General features: G+C 40.6%; 1 pseudogene; it reads right to left on the bottom strand.

Annotated features, from left to right (window-relative positions):
- Positions 1 to 8,925: 8,925 nt before the first annotated feature.
- LOC102818995 lies at positions 8,926 to 10,026 on the bottom strand (annotated as a pseudogene).
- Between the last annotated feature and the right edge of the window lie 226 nt (positions 10,027 to 10,252).

The raw sequence follows: 10,252 nt of genomic DNA, 5'->3' as shown, positions 1-10,252 counted from the left end.
GCCATACCTTAGAAACCCTATACAGGGTTGCTATGAGTCGGAACCAACTCCATGGCACACCACCACCATCACCAGTCCCTGGAAAAGGAAATCATGTGTGGTAAAGTGGAGGGTCAGTGAAAAAGAGGACAACTGGACTGAACCAGTGGCAGCCACTATGAGCTCAGATATAATAACAAATGTGAGGGTGGCGCAGGACAGCGCAATGCTTTGTTCTGTTGTACATAGATGCTGACTCAATGATACCTAACAACAGCAACAAAAGGAATGTTGTGGAAACCACCTTATTACAGTTCCGTGCTTTGGATTTCCAAGGAGTGGCTGATGAGTATGAACCACCTAGAACTGTAAAGATTTTACCTGCTCCATTCACTATGGAACCCTGTGAGCATCACGTGAACAAACTCAGACCCATCTACTGGAGAATGGGAGTCCATAGCATATATATTAAAGGAAATGCTAACCAAGATGGTAGAGTATCTTCCCATTCTCCTTTTGTCACTGTCTGACCAGAAAGTGTTTTAAGAAAGAAGGAACCGTGTCAGTATTTCCAAATTCTAACAATTAAGAGTAATTTGGGCGAGTTCCCTTTTTCAGTGCAATTTATCTCTGGACGAGTCATTTACATTTTTTAGGAACTGACTTTACCTGCCTGCTCAGCTTGCTTTAACCAAGACATTCAGAGAGTTTGTTGAAGAATGTGTGAGATACATTTGTAGAGATATATAAAGGTAGAGTCCTGGTGTGGTGCTGTAGGATAAACACTGGCTTGCTAACTGCAATATTGGCAGTTCAAACCCACCAGCCACCCCTTGGAATCCCTATCTAGTGTAGCTATGAGTTGGAACTGGACCAATTGCACTTAACAACAGGAGAGAAGGTAGGAAATATTTATCTTTAACACCTGAATGCATTTTCCATACATTTTAAAGTTGAAGAATCCTCTCTGGTTGTTGTTGTTATGTGCCGTGGAGTCGGTTCAGACTCATGGCGACCCTGCATAGGGTTTCCGTGGCTGTAATCTTTACAGGAGCAGAAAGCCTCATCTTTCTCCCACAGAACAGCTGGTAATTTTGAACTGCTGACCCTGAGATTAGCAGCCCGATTCGTAACCACTACGCTACCAGAGCTCCTTACCCTCTCTGGTTAGTTTTCAATAAAAAATTAATTGTAATTTTTTTTATTAATTGTAACATGTGTTCATCCAAGAAAAGTTTCTCATGTTTATTCATCTTGCAAGCATTCATCAGGCATTGTTTTTTTAAATTAGGCAATGAAGTCTTATATATGTTGACTAAGTTCATTCTTACAACAACATTATAAGGGAGATTAGATTACTTTCCTGTTTAGCATATTACCAAATGGAGGTCCAAAGAAGTTGGGTGCCTTACCTTAGATTTCATAGATTCCAGATCATAGACTTCAATGTATCCAGAATATACCAATATCCTTTCAAGTAAACACTACAGCTATTTGCAGTTGCTGCTAAGTGCTGTTGAGTTGGTTCCAACTCATAGCAACCCTGTATAAGGTTTCCACAGAGCAGCTAGTGAGTTTGAACCACCGACCTTTTGGTTAAAACCGACCTTGAGGTTGAGTGCTTATCCTATGGTGCCACATCAGAACTCTCTACAACTATTAACAGTACAAATTTTACTTATTTTTTTGGACAGTGGATTTTTTGTATAATAAACAGTTTTATACATACAAGTATTAGCCTCATATGGATGCGAAAGCTGGACAGTGAATAAAGAGGATCGTAGAAGAATTGATGCCTTTGAGTTGTGGTGTTGGAGGAGAATACTGAGGGTGCCATGGACTGCCAAAAGAACCAATAGATCTGTTTTGGAAGAAGTGCAGCCAGAGTGCTCCTTGGAGGCCAGGATGGCTAAGCTTCGTCTCTCCTACTTTGGACATGTAGTCCGGAGGAAACAATCGTTGGAGAAGGATGTCATGCTGGGTAGGGTGGAGGGTCAGAGAAAAAGAGGAAGACCTCCAACGAGATGGATCGGCCAGGTGGCATCATTGATGGACTCGGGGGTGGCAGCGGTGGTGAGGTTGGCCCAGGATCGAACATTGTTTTGTTCTGCTGTGCATGGAGTCGCTATGAGTCGGTTCCGACTCGATGGCACCTGACAACAACAACAACATACATACAAGTATAGTAATTCTATTGAAGTATCTGATGTATAGTCTTATTTTGCAAAACAAAGACATTTATAGCATCATTATCCCTGATACTTCTTCCCTAATTTTCATATGTTATTGTTAAGTGCCACTGAGACAGCTCTGACTCAGAGCGATCCTGTGTAGGGTTTCTGAGGAGCAGCTGGTGGGTTTGAACTGCTGACCTGGTGGTCCCCAGTCCAGTGCTGCTCCTACAGCACCACACCCGGAGTCCAATGTTTATATATTCTTTAATAAATACCATTTTGTGTGACCTAGATTGCCTTTGGAGCCCCATTTTCTACCTAATTTAGAATGTGATTGAGAATAATTTTTTCTGTATAAAACTTGGAGGATGGATGGGGAGATTTTATACAGAGTGCTTTTAAGAGCAGAGATGTATATTGTTATATTTTAACACATCTTATTCTTTGTTCTGTTTTTATCACTGAGAAGCAGACAGATAATAAACTCACCCTTAAGATGATAGAACTTGAGCATTGGTTTTAAAGCAGAAAGCATCCATTCTGTAATGTTTAATGGAAATTTCAATGAAGAGTTGGATACAGGAGGTAGCCTTCTTGGCTTTTTATGAAAGTATAAATGATCACTAGTAAACCAGATGTTTGATCCAAGGGCTGTAAGGAAAACTGACTCACCACTGTTGCAGTATCATATCATTTCTCATGAGAAAAATTAAATTGGGCACATTTACAGCTTGTGCAGCATCTACACTTAAATTATTAAGCATCACTAATGCTCTAGAATATCCACCAGAAAACCAGGAACCTGGCTGCTTTGCAGACTCTTCAGTGATGACTCATCTCAGACCTACTGACAGATACAGAAGGCATGAATCCTATCTCTCTTTATCTGTTTCCGCACCCCTGCTGTTGGAGTGATCTGTCTGTTAGCAATGTTTGGGTAAAAGCTGACCAACCACAAAAGTTTACAGCAATGGAAGGCCTTTGAAAATATCATCTGTGTATTCTGGTCAGCAAGAGTTTGTGGCCATGGAAACATGTTCTAAGATTAAAACCATATAATAGCAGTATTTAGAACTGGATGCATTATACAGTTGTTTCATAAATACCATCAACTTTGTAAGCCACCAGACCAGCCCACGGAATAGAACTTGCACTAGCTAGAATTGGTCTAGTTCTGCTTTAAGAGATTTAAACTCTCACTCATCTGGTTAAAATGGACCAATGTGATTGCAGTTACTTCTCATTAGATTTCTTAAGACTATGAGTTCTAGTCACTGGAATGTTCAGTATTTTATTTGACCTTGATAAGCCTCAGGTACCTCAGTGACCAGTGGTGGTTAAGAGAGTGGGCTCTGGAGACACGTTTCCCTAATTGAATCCCAGACAGCCACTTCCTAGGTGTATGACCCTGGGGAAGAAAAGTAAGTACAGTGACTCTGTTTTTACATCTGTAAAATGACTAAAATTCTTCTTGTACCTCTTGAGGTTGTTGTAAACTGCTTGGAACTATACTCAACATGTAAAATATACCTGATAGATTTTTATTATAGTTTTTATTATGAGCAATGCAGAAGTGATAATGGCTGCATTCAAAGGTTGTTTCAAGGATTTAATGAGATAATATATGCCCAATATTTAGCATAATCCATGTACCCAACCAGAGCCAATACTAATAACTGCTATTTTTGTGTGCCTACTTCAGGCCAGGTACTGTGGAAGAATCTTATATACATCCTTACAACAACCCTTTGAGGTAAATATGAATCATACTTCTAATTTTACTAAGGAATTAATTGAGGCATAGAGAAGTGGAGTACTTTGACCAAAGTCAGAGAAAAACTGGTCATATCATTATGGTAATGTGAGTGGCTCTGAAGGTTACATCCACAGAACTTAGTTGAGTTCATATATTGGGATATTCTTTGTCATAGAAAATCCAAAATGGGTGGTTCTTATTGGTGGGAAGTCTTCCTCTAATCAGTGATCAAAACATCCAGGCTCTTCTGATCTGGTCATTCCACCATCCTTTATATGTGACCTCCCAGCTAACCAGACTTGTCTCCTCAAGAAGGCAGAACTTTATGGACATTGCTCTTGGTTTCCTGTTTTACTAGCTAAGATTTACTTAGGCTCACACTTACAGTAAAGCAGGCTCACAAATGCAATCTAGTTGTGCTCCAAGGAAGCAGAGGATTTACTAATAAACCAACAGTGTCTGTCACTGTGGCAGAGATGAGACACATACCCAGGGACATCTGACCTCAAGTAATTAACCAACACACTGTCTTGATGTCCTTTGTTTTTTCCAAAAAGCAGTTGGGAAGCTATAAAACATAATAAAAAATGTAAGTTGTTATTCCTATCCTTAGCTCAGCCTCTGTAGAGCCAAAAACCTCTGGCCCCACTGTAATATAATTTGAATTAAAAATACTTTTTCTAGAGCTTGAATCCTAAAGGAACAAGTTTAATGGTCTGAATCATGAATACTCTATTTAATTGGCTGCCAACACTACTCAGTATTAGACTAGCATGTGCCATTCACCAAAACTCACTTTTGGGATCTGCCATCTATCTACTGCAAGTGTCTGTCTTTGAGGGGTTATGCCTACTAAATACTAAACTAAATTATCCTCACTTCAAATTTCACTTTTGAAAGCTTTTAACTGAAAAACAACAACAACAAGCAACCAATAGTGACTGAACTTTTGATTATATATTTTAGAATCTTGTAATGCTAGCCTATGACATTTAGGTTTACCCAGAATTAGAATGTCCTTCCACTGAAATTGAATCTTGAACATTATTTTGGCCCCAGGCTGCATTAGTTTCTTTGAGAACATAAAATGTTTAAAATACCATGGGCAAACTATGTCAGAAATCAAATAACATGCTACCCAGCTAGTGCCAAATCTCTCTAAGTCAGTTATACTTGACAAGACTTTGCAAGATGATTTGGATTCTTGCAGATGAATTCTCAGGCCTCTGATTTCTCTAGCTCTATGTGACCTTGTAGTGAGAACTAGAACTGTAAGATTGCTATTTTGTTCCTGGTAGGAGGTGCTTAGTCACCATTTAGCATAAAGGGAGTGCTTGAGAATATTGAAATTTTCTCCTTTTCTTCCATATGACATTTTGGAAAATGTTACTCTATATGTCACAAGGCAGCATCACATTCTAAGGACGAACATACTCAAAGCTCCATCTAGCTGAGAAATAAAAGTGGAAACCAGGAAGAGTGGCAATTCAAGGTTAACCCTAGTCACTGTAGCTTCTGGAATTATCAAAATAAGAAATAAGATTTTGACCCTCCAAGACTGAAACTCAAAGGGAACACAGGAGCAAGCATGTAAGCTTGCTGATGAACACGTTGGTCTACAGGTGAATGGAAGAGGGGGAAAGGCAACAATGAAGAAATGGACTGAGTTCAAACACGTTCCATAGACTCCTATTGACTTGGAGATGAGAGAGAGAAGAGGAAGGACTGGTTGGTCCAAAGCGTGGTAGACCTGGGGACACCTGAACCCATGGACAAGGATGTAGCCATGGAGGGCTGGAGCTGAGAGTGAAGCATCCAGCCGATAAGAAGTGAGGGGAGACATACAGGAACACCCAAAGTTGCAGATAGTACCCATCTGACCTAGTCTCGATGGCTTGATGATCAGAATTTGACTCGATGATAGGAAGATAAAAATTAAAAAAAAATTTTTTTTTTGATAAAGGAAACGAAGATAAATTGCTACAATTTGATGAGCTTGACCCATACTTATGTGGATAGTAGCTCAAAATACCAACAGAGAGGGAAGGAGTCTTCACATCAAGTATCAATGCTATCCCCTCTGTACACAGGGTAAATAGGGACGGGCAACTTAGACACTGGTGACCTAAAATGAAAAGAGCTCTGGTAGCATAGTGGTTACGAATCGGGCTGCTAACCTTAATGTCAGCACCATGAAATTACCAGCTGTTCCACAGGAGAAAGATGAGGCTTTCTGTAAAGATTTACAGCCTCGGAAACTCTGTACAGGGTCATTATGAGTCAGAACCGACTCTATGGCACATTACCACCACCACCACCTAAAATGAGGAGGCAGCAAAGGAGAGGAGTGACCAGCTTACAAGGTTTCAAGATGGAGTTTAGTTTAAAAGTGTGCATGTGTGTGTGTGTGTGTGTGTGTGTGTGTGTGTGTGTGTGTGTGTTGGGGGGGGATAGAGTCCCCACTGAATAGTTTTCATCTTGTCTATATGGGTCTGGTAAAAAGAGATGGAGGTAAAATTCTTTTGATTCAACAGTGAGTAATTGTTATCATGACTAATTGCCACTGTTATAATTATAAGGGTAGTTTTATAGCAAAAATGGGAGAATAGTTAATCTTACAGTCCAGAAACAGAGGATCCTAGGACCATCAAGGTAGACAAGTACAACTGGGATGTGGGGCCTTATCCAGAGAAGCAGTGATACCAGAGATGGAGGCAGAGATGGGGACATGGAGAGAGGGAGCAGCTGAGGACTCATGGGAAGAGAGGGACTGAGAGCTGGTGGCCAGAAGGCAGACTTGCAGAATGTGCCCTATGGTGGGATGCATTATTGTATATGCCTGAGTGTTTAGAAAGGAAAAGAAGGGAGCTGGAATGAAGGGAGAGAAATGCTGCTAACTGATGGTGCATGGAGGAGGTTGTAATCATTGTAATGAAACAGGATGTATGATTTATTGCAAGTAGAGCTGATGATCTACCCTGCAGATTTTGACTCAATTCACAATAAAAACATTTTAAAAAAAAAAAAAAAGAGGAAAGGTTTGGAAGCACTCAGTACTATTAAGAGACAGGATCACATGAGGTCAGAGACACAATTTCCCACTACAGTGAAGACAGCTCTTCATCCTCAGCATTTGTCCACTGTTGCTGGAAGACGTCTCCCTTCCTCTGGAACATGTATTATGTTATGTATTGACTTGTGTACCCTCAAAATATATTGTTCAAAAACTAACTCCAATACCAATATGAATAAGTCTTGGTGGTGCCAATAATTAAGTGCTTAGCTGCCAACCAAATGGTTGGAGATTCCAACCCACCCAGTCACTCTGCAGGAAAAAAACTCTGACTATCTCCTTCTGTAAAGATTTGTTGTTGTTAGGTGCTGTCTGGTTAGTTCTGACTCAGATCCTTGCTTTTAAGGAGCATTCTGGTTGTATTTCTTCCACGACAGATTTGCTTGTTCTTTTGGCAGCCCATGATATATTCAATATTCTTTGCCAACATCATAATTCAAGTATGCCAATACCTCTTTGATTTTTTTCACTTATTTTCTAGCTTTCACATGCATATGAAGTGATTGAAAATATCATAACTTGGGTTAGGTGTACCTTAGTCCTCAAAGTAACATCTTTGCTTTTAGTGTACTTTCAAGAGATCTTTTGTAGCAAGTTTGTTCAATGCAATAGGTCATTTGATTTCTTGACTGTTATCTCCATGGGCACTGATTGTGAATCCAAGTAAAATGAAACCTTGACAACTTCAATCTCTCTTCCATTTATCATGAGTTTCTTATTGGCCCATTTGTGAGGATTTTTGTTTTATGTTGAGGTGAGTGGTAGAGTGAATTATGACTCTTCTGCCATAGTCTTTGTTACTCCCACCAAATGGCTGGGTTGTTGTTGTTGTTGTTAAGTGTCACTGAGTTGGTTCTGACCCATAGCGACCTGGTATAGGGTTTCTGAGGAGCAACTGGGGAGCTTGAACCACCGGTCTTGCTGTTCAAACTGACTTTGCAGTCCAGTGCATTAGCCCACAGCTCCACACCAGGACTTGGTACCATACAAATTGTGTGCACAAAACTCTAGCATGGGAATTGGCTAGTTTTGTCATCCCACTAGGCTTATAGAAGAATCTCAGAAGGAGGAACTGTCCACCTCAGAATCATCAAGAAGAGCCAGGAGCAGAGCTTGAGATCCCTACACAGAGAAGTGGCTGCAGAGGAAGTTGGGATGGCAAGAGCATGTAGTGGTAAAGCAGCAAGCTGATTGGTTTACAGAATGTTCCCACTGGATGTTTGCTGATAGTGCTAAAGAAGCTTTGTGATACTTGGTCTAGCAGAGGTCTGTTCACTTCCCTAGTGAGCCCCATAATCTTTAGTGTTGTCTGTGAGTCAGTGTGTCCATAGCAATGGATTATAGAACCCAGAAGGGAAGTAGAGAGTTCTGTGGGAAGCATGATTGGCATCAGGATATGGTAAAGAAGATTAGAGGTTGGAAGCATCTCTGACCTCCACCTCAGAGGACTCGGCCTTGGACTGATTGTGAGTTTGAGTCTGCTTTCCCTTTGTGAAGCTAGAGGATGGGACACATAGCTGCCATGCCTTTAATTTTTTTTTTTTTTTCCAAAAGTCTTTATTGGATAAGTCTAATACCCAGAGTTTGAAAAACACACACTACCAAAAATATAGAGCTCATACTGGACAAAGGGAGAAAAAACAACAGCTATAGAGCAGAAATGGTGTACCTACTCAATTTACTAATCTGACAAAAAAGCAACATGCGGTCTGTGTTTCTTTCTCTGACATGATGTTTCTTGTAGTTGCTGGAATTGAGAGCTGGAAGTTAAATCGACTTGATATATAGCTAGGAAAGACCAATAATGATTGAAGTCCTTACTCTACGTTCCATAGATTTTCAAAGTGAGTGGTTTCTATTGAAAAGAAATATAAAGAACCAGGTTATCCCAAACAACCTTTTGAAAGGGGTGAGGCAGGTTTAAAAAAAAAAAAAAGAAGGCTTTAAGAAGGAGAAAGGAAGGGAAGCTTCTTGGGCATTCCACCATTTGCATGGTCACAACGAACACCCCAATGAAGGGCAGATCTTTTCTTCTCAGTTGGTACTAGGTAATTGTTTGGAACATATATGTGCTGAGACTTGGATTGGGGTTCTGCTTGACAAAGCATCTGCTCTCAGACACCCCAGCGTAATTCCTTCCTATGATCTTCACCAGGTAACCGCATTAAGTCCCAGTCTCGTTTGTACTTAAAGTATCGGGCTAGCCGATCAATCTTGCCCCAGTTTCAGCTTAACTGGTCTACTCTTGGCAGAATAAAGCACACGGGTTGGCTAGCAATGATCAGGTCTTGTTTGTATGCTGGAGAATCCATTCCTTCACTTTGAAGATAGCACAGGAATTGGTCTCCTTGAGTAAGTCTTTGGTATTGGTGTGGTAGATTAATTTTTTGTGAAATTTCAACTGCGGATATCCTATCTTGATGGAACTGCAGGTTCATCAGTCTTTGTCTTAAGTCCTAGATCCATATCACTTTCTATACCGGATTCCAATTTAGTGATAATTGATTCATCTGTCACTGAGACTTCCTCATCTGGCTTTCTCCGCAGCGCCTTTCTCTTCATCACTGACATTTGGTATTGCTGGGAGATCTCTGAAACTATTTCTGAAGTAACATTACTTTCCATGTGTGGATTCTACACTTGCAAAGGAAGAGCAGCAGATCACTGCCCTAGAATTATTGAAGCTTTTCTGTAGGGATTGTATTGGGTAGACTGGGCTTTTCTTTTGACATCTCCCTCACCTTGCCCTGCACAGATCTGGGTAAAAGCCATTGTTGTTGTTGTTATGTACCATGGAGTCAGTTCCGACTCATAGTGACCCTGTACAGGGTTTCCAAGGCTGTAAATCTTTACAGGAGTAGAAAGCCTCATCTTTCTCCTGCAGAACATCTGGTAGTTTCAAACTGCTGACCCTGAGGCTCGCAGTCCGATTCGTAACCACTACGCTACCAGAGCTCCTTGGTAAAAGCCATAGTAGCTGCTAAAATTTGTTCTGGAATGCTCTTGGCCCATTTTTGTCCATGAGGCCCTATGAGTTTCTCCATTGCTTTCTGTACACTGTAAGGCCTTAATGTGAAGAGTAAATGTTGTTAAGTGTCTGAAGTTAAGCTCTTTTGTATTGCACCATCTTATTTCAATGTACGTGGCACTAGCCTTCGAGTTCAAGAAAATCTCTAAATCCACCAGAAATAGATCTCCCTAAATGATGGGGAAAAGACCATGTGCTCCCTCCAGGGTGGGCAGCGTTTAGGTTTTGGTACATTGCTTTCC

The sequence above is a fragment of the Chrysochloris asiatica genome, unplaced genomic scaffold, assembly GCF_000296735.1.
Source record: "Chrysochloris asiatica unplaced genomic scaffold, ChrAsi1.0 scaffold00044, whole genome shotgun sequence".
NCBI classification, from domain to species: domain Eukaryota; kingdom Metazoa; phylum Chordata; class Mammalia; order Afrosoricida; family Chrysochloridae; genus Chrysochloris; species Chrysochloris asiatica.
The sequence above is the reverse complement of the archived record's forward strand: the minus strand, read 5'-3'. Positions and strand labels throughout refer to the sequence as shown.